This window comes from Anneissia japonica, unplaced genomic scaffold (genome assembly GCF_011630105.1).
Source record: "Anneissia japonica isolate Jap-2015-1 unplaced genomic scaffold, ASM1163010v1 scaffold108273_len470852_cov203, whole genome shotgun sequence".
NCBI classification, from domain to species: Eukaryota; Metazoa; Echinodermata; class Crinoidea; order Comatulida; family Comatulidae; genus Anneissia; species Anneissia japonica.
Genome location: NW_022686840.1, coordinates 307,973 through 314,160, shown reverse-complemented (window position 1 = coordinate 314,160; position 6,188 = coordinate 307,973). Strand labels below are relative to the sequence as shown.

At 37.6% G+C, this 6,188-nt stretch overlaps 1 long non-coding RNA gene across 1 annotated transcript in view; it reads right to left on the bottom strand.

Moving 5' to 3' along the window:
• Positions 1 to 1,344: 1,344 nt before the first annotated feature.
• Positions 1,345 to 6,188, bottom strand: part of LOC117117725 — a 6,236-nt gene continuing 1,392 nt past the window's right edge. The window contains exon 2 of the long non-coding RNA XR_004446939.1: positions 1,345 to 4,789. This is a non-coding gene — a long non-coding RNA (uncharacterized LOC117117725). The remainder of the gene's footprint in view (positions 4,790 to 6,188) is intronic.

Genomic DNA, 6,188 nt, shown 5'->3' with positions numbered 1-6,188 from the left:
AAGTCACTGCCGAAATGACAGCCATCGAAACGAACGAGTTGGTTGAAAATCAGGGACGAAACCGGGAACACCCCTAAATAAAAACAGTAATAGATCATTAATAAAAGGTATACAGTACACCTACCACAAAGAAAAATGTATTTCATTTTGACCAGGGCGGTAGGTACAGCAAAACTCGGTCAGTCTTGTTTTGTTTATGGTTTACTCTCGTCTTTCGTGCATGCTTGATGTAGAGTCGTGGTTACCATACTAAGAACGTAACCAGCGCCCTCATTTGTTGTTTGCCGCTCTCAGTATTACAATATTATTTATTTATTTACTATTATACTATATTTCAGAGGGTAACTCTTACAGCACAAAGCTGATTAGAAGAGGCCATCTGTGTACAGTACAAAAAAACCCAAATTATATATGTTTATAAATGATAAAATCATTTATAAACATATATAATTGATAGATTATATGTAGGCCTAGGCCTATATAAAGAAGACTAATATGTTGAACCTAAAGTTAACTGTATAGAGGTATATATGTAATTGGAAAATTAAATGCTGTGGACCTGCCAGTCAGTAGGCAAAAACAGATGATGGTGATGAAATAAAACATAATGAAAAATATTATGCCAAACTGTATAGTATATTCATCCAACATGATGGAAATGATGATTCATGATTTTTATGGATGGAAGTTAAGTACGTGTTGAATTCAGTACATTATTTTGATTGGTTGATTAATAATGAATATATACCGTATACAGTACTATTAGCCTATACACTGAATATTATGTCCGTTATGTGTAGAAATTTGGAAAGTACGAGCCAATTAAAATATTACATACAAAAAACTTTATTACGAAAGAAAATAAAAATAAGCAAAAAATGACAAACTTTCAAATCAATCATGGTCTAAAATACGGTAATGGATATAATATTTTACTTCTTAAAATATCATTTGTGCTATGTCATCCAATTATATAAACTACTGTATTAATTTTTGGAACATATAAAACCCAACGATCTTCGCGCCCTCAATCGACAACAGGTTTTTGTGCTTTGACAGATTGACAGATATGCGGAAGTTCACATCACATGAACATTGACATGACATCACGTTTATCCGTTCGACAAATTGAGGATTTTATACACACTAGCCTATAGCTTGAAAGCAAAACAAAACATTTTGAAGAGTAATACATTTTCAAAAGGCAATTTTGCAAAAGAATACCCAATAATTCAAAAGCAACTGTATTAATGATTATGAAAATGAGGACTAGGTCTAAATACAAACGTATAATATAGGCCTAATAAACACAGAAAATAGCACGTTTTCAAAAGGGAGACAGCGTTAGGTCACATGAATAAAAAGTAGATTTTATTGCCTATGCTACCTACGGAACAAACAATTGCATTTCGTAGGGCATGTTTGCCAAGAAGAAATTCAGTGTACAATATCAGTATTAAAATCAGTGGCGAATCAGGAGGACCCCAACCCTACATCGCCTACCCTATCCCACCCAACCCGGCCCTATAGCAAACAAAACAATCCCAAGTTAAAAATCATTTACATAATTTTAAATGGCTAAAGGGGAGTTTCTAGGGGAATAACTACCTGGACACAAAATATTTAAGGGAGCATCCTACCCACCTATCACAAAACCCCAAACCCCTACAGTAGTTTGTCGACTGCTCACTCGCACCATAGAACAACACCGTCTTTTTCAAAGGTGATTATTTTCTTCTTTTTTTACGCTGATTGTAAATGACCAACGAATGGCGATTTCTGTGACGCTACCTGGATAACTACGGTACTCTTTGCACAATCTGTCACAAACACCCTGTCATGACCAGAACGTGAACATTTCTCTTAAGATAAACTCAGTTACAAAAGGAACCCCCCCCCCCTCCACCACCAACCCTTTCTGGTCTTTTCAATTATTTTTCGCAAAAAAAAAAAATATATATAATCAGTTTATTTTTATTGCATTTTAAAATAGGCGTGTATAAAACTTCGTAGTTCCCTCACTATCGATCATGGATTATTGTATGCGCACAGATTGTTTTGCGTAAAATACAGTGCTTTAGTGTTCACTATTAATTCCTCCCGTATGACACCATGATTACTTATTATTATAATAGGTTACAATATGCAGCATTACATTCACATAATGAATCTCACCCAGATACATTCGTTCAAGCGTGGCGCCGGGATTTGCCCGATTGGGGGGGGGGGGTGTCGATGTCTCCGACGAGAGCAATGGACGTGGTCGGACGTCGCGTAAAAATGTCTAGAAAACCGAAAAAATCCCCCGCAAAATATAACAATTTAGGGGTTTCAAAGGCTTATCTTAATTGATTTTATAGATAGAATCTACTGATAATAATACGGTACGTAAGAAATACATAGGGCCTATAAATTTTGTTTCTCCCCGACGAATTTCTGTTTTTCTCCCCGACGAGGAGAGCCGGTGCCAACCTTGATTTCGTATCAAATTATAAAACGTCTTCAGACGGATTCAAGCTTACATTTACTGTATCAAAATATGTCTTTATTTAATAATACAAAAGGATAAGCTCGGTACAAATGGAGTTTTAGCAATAGCCAAATGTGTGTTATTTCAAAGGCATATACGGAATGAAGTTATAATATAACATGATCGTCTACACAATAATAACTTCATTATGAACTGGAATGTCTAGAGGATCATTATCCACTTCTGATAAAATATACTAAAAACTTTCAAATGACTACAGTATATAAAATGCTGTACAATACGTGTGCTGTTGTTACAAAATGGGTCTTGTGGAATAAAAAATGAGTTAATGATATATTTAGATATACAGGCTATATTTCGGTCTTTGAATCAGGTTCCTACAGTAGCTTGAGTACAACAGAAAATCACTTTAAAATTAAGAAGTCTAATCACTTTAAAATTAAGAAGTCTGAAAACATAGGCTACTTTTAGAGAAAATCGCCACTAAAGGTATTTACAACTAATACATTTTGTGGTCGGTTTTCTATCAATTCTGAAAGAGAGCTTACAAATGTGTCTAAAAAACACTTTCAACTAATTTAAAGCAACTCAGAACATTTGTTATTTGGAACATTGAATAACAATTTTGTCAAAATATCACTCATATGTTTTCTGGAAAATCTCAAATTGACCAGGGCGTACCACAAGACTCATTTGTCACAACTCATTACAAGGTGATAAATATACGATGTGATTTATCTATTCTTAGTTACTGAGTAGTCGCAGTTAAAAATATTCCCTTTCATTGTATTATACGCTATACAACTCAAGCCTTAACATTACAGGTATTGGACCTAATCTGGTTACTAGGGAGCTTTTGATTGTGCAACGACGGTAAGCATTGGCAAATCCCCCCGCCCTCGTCGTGACGTCGGAAGACGGGTGTCCACAGTGGCGTCGAGAGGGGGTCGGGGGGTCGCTGCCCCGGGCCCCGGACCAAGCCAGGATGAAAACTTTTGTTCACATGGAATCATATTCATGTATGTGGGTTTGGACAAATAGGAGACTTAATTTGGGGAGCGGCCGAGTGGTGGTCCCAAGTGAAAAGGGGGAGGGGGGCGCCATGTGAGGTGTTGCCCCGGGGCCCTTACTGGCTCTCGACGCCACTGGGTGTCCACGCTTGCCTGATGGGATGGGAAGCTATTACCACACTGGTGCAGCCACTGATCCAAATCGAAAGCTCCCCAGCAATCCCACAGCTATCCCACAGCTATCTTCACAACCATTAAGTTTGAGTACTATCATTGCAAATCGTAATATTTTATTCAGAACGAATCACATCGATAAAAATACTACTGCAACAGTAAATCTAAAATGTTTTAAAAACATCTAAGCTAAATTGAACCCAGGACCTGTGTGTTTTTATACAACATACGGCAATGGTTATAGCAAACAAAATGTATTAAAATGATTCTATGATTAATTTATGTACTTTATTATTAACATCTGTGCTCGGTCAATAAAATGTTTTTGTTTAATAAATACAAAAATCGGAAGCCGTTGTGATTACAATTATGCGAAATTAGAGTTTAAACATTTTGTTTCAAATATGCCAAAATCGTGACAATACAAAAAAAAGGGATTAAATTGAAAATACCAGTAACTATACAAAGTTTATCTCATAAAGCTTTAAGTCCTTCAAGGTGTACATCAGAGACAACATCCGGCATAGCGATACTTCCGATCGGGAAATAATAATACGCATGTAATCAATATTTTTGTTTCACTATTCGTTACCGTATCTGTCCGTTGGAATAAAGTCAAGGTAAACTTTAGAGCATATCATTACCGATACCACCACCAAAGCCGCCGCCGCCGCCGCCTCGGTTAGGCAGGTAGTCCTCTTCAGCTGGATTCCGTCCACGATATACTGCCACGCACAGGTAAACTGAAAAAAGTATCATTAAAACTGCGGAGATCAACATCGTAATTCCGATTGCTCTATAGGCGTCGTCAGTAAACTTGCTGTCGAGTACGTCGTTGCCGTAGCGGAACTGGTCCACGTACGTACCGCTTTCCTTCTGCAATTTACGGCGCCAAAAACTCTCCGTCGAGCCTAGAGCGAGCAGGACGATACCGGTGATGATGAAGATAACGGCGATGACTACTAACACTACAGACGTGGCCGTCATGGTTTCCTCTGAGCAGCATTCCGTCCTATCTCGTTCGGCTCCACCTCTTGTGGGCTCGTAGAAATTACCATAGCGATGCAACCCTCCGGGTCCGTGCTTCTTTCCGCCCATTTTCAATATTGATTATCTACGGAATAGAAAGAAAATTTAGAGACGTTAAACTACAGTTTAACTAACCCCACATTGACCAATTGAGATCGAGCCATCCTTAACAACCAGAAGCAAGAAAGGCGTTCACGTCGGGCCTTGTTCCTACCAATACTTTCACCACTACACGAGAATCTTAATGTCGAGATTTCAGACCTAAATCGACATTTTTTGTAATTTTTTTTTGTCTTCAATCAACACGTACTATAGTTAGCAATCCGTAACGATTATAGGACTTAAATTTGCCTATCCTTGATGCGTGCCCTCACTAATCACGAAAAATGTTGTGTAAACATACAACAATAGGCGTTTTACCTGCTACATAATATACACTGCCATTCATTTAAGTACATACAGTACCACTTCCCTAAAAAGTGTCAGTCATTATAGATATTAGGGGAATTCTGACATACATATGGCATTATGGTGCTATCCACGTTTCAAACTGTAGCCATTAAGTATACTAAAAATATCCCAGAAAACTGACATATATTTTCCGCCATGTTGATTCTTTTATATATTCTTTGTTGTTCTTTTCATTCACCCAACCTTTGGACCTCGTCTTAAACATACCTCGGTTTACCTGTTCTGCTTCAGTCGTTCACCACAAAAGCATCGACACAATAAAAATGCACAGTAAAAGTCAGCCTATGGATGATTCATCATTCTTATATAGTTTTCTTTAGTTAATTTGTCCCACAAATTCCAATCAAAATAACAAACATAATAAGGAAATAGGCATAAGTATACCGATATGCTCTGGGGATGGAGTATGCAAAATTTCTGGAAAAGTATTACCACGTCGGGGTGATCTCAGTTCATGGAGTTGCTTCTTTTAAGGGTTAAAGGAATTCAAGAGGCATTAACCTGACACTAGAGTACTCACAAAGGACCTGTTGATATAACATGCGTTTTAACGAGTCCCTCGTGAAGACTGGTTTTATGTACAAATGTCGTACCGTACCGTATATACAGTCATGGAAACGGAGCATTAAAGGGTACCTGACAAAGACATTGCAAACAGGAATGACGTCTTAAATCCATCTTCGATCACAGCAATAATTGCTTAATAATATATATGCAGGGGCGGATTTAGGGAGCAGCCCCGACCCCCTTTTTGATATTAAAAAAGAAAGAAAAAGAAAACATTGATCGCCCAAAACACTTTAGAGGTTATTGTGTAAAAAACAAACATTTCACGGGGGCATGCCTCGGACCCCCTAGGGTGGTGTTGCCTCGATCATCCCCACTTCCGGCTCCCTTTCCTTTCCCGCCAGCTTTTGGACATTTCTGGATCCTTCATACATATATACATATATATATATATATATATATATATATATATATATACATACATACATACACAAAAAAACTACCCC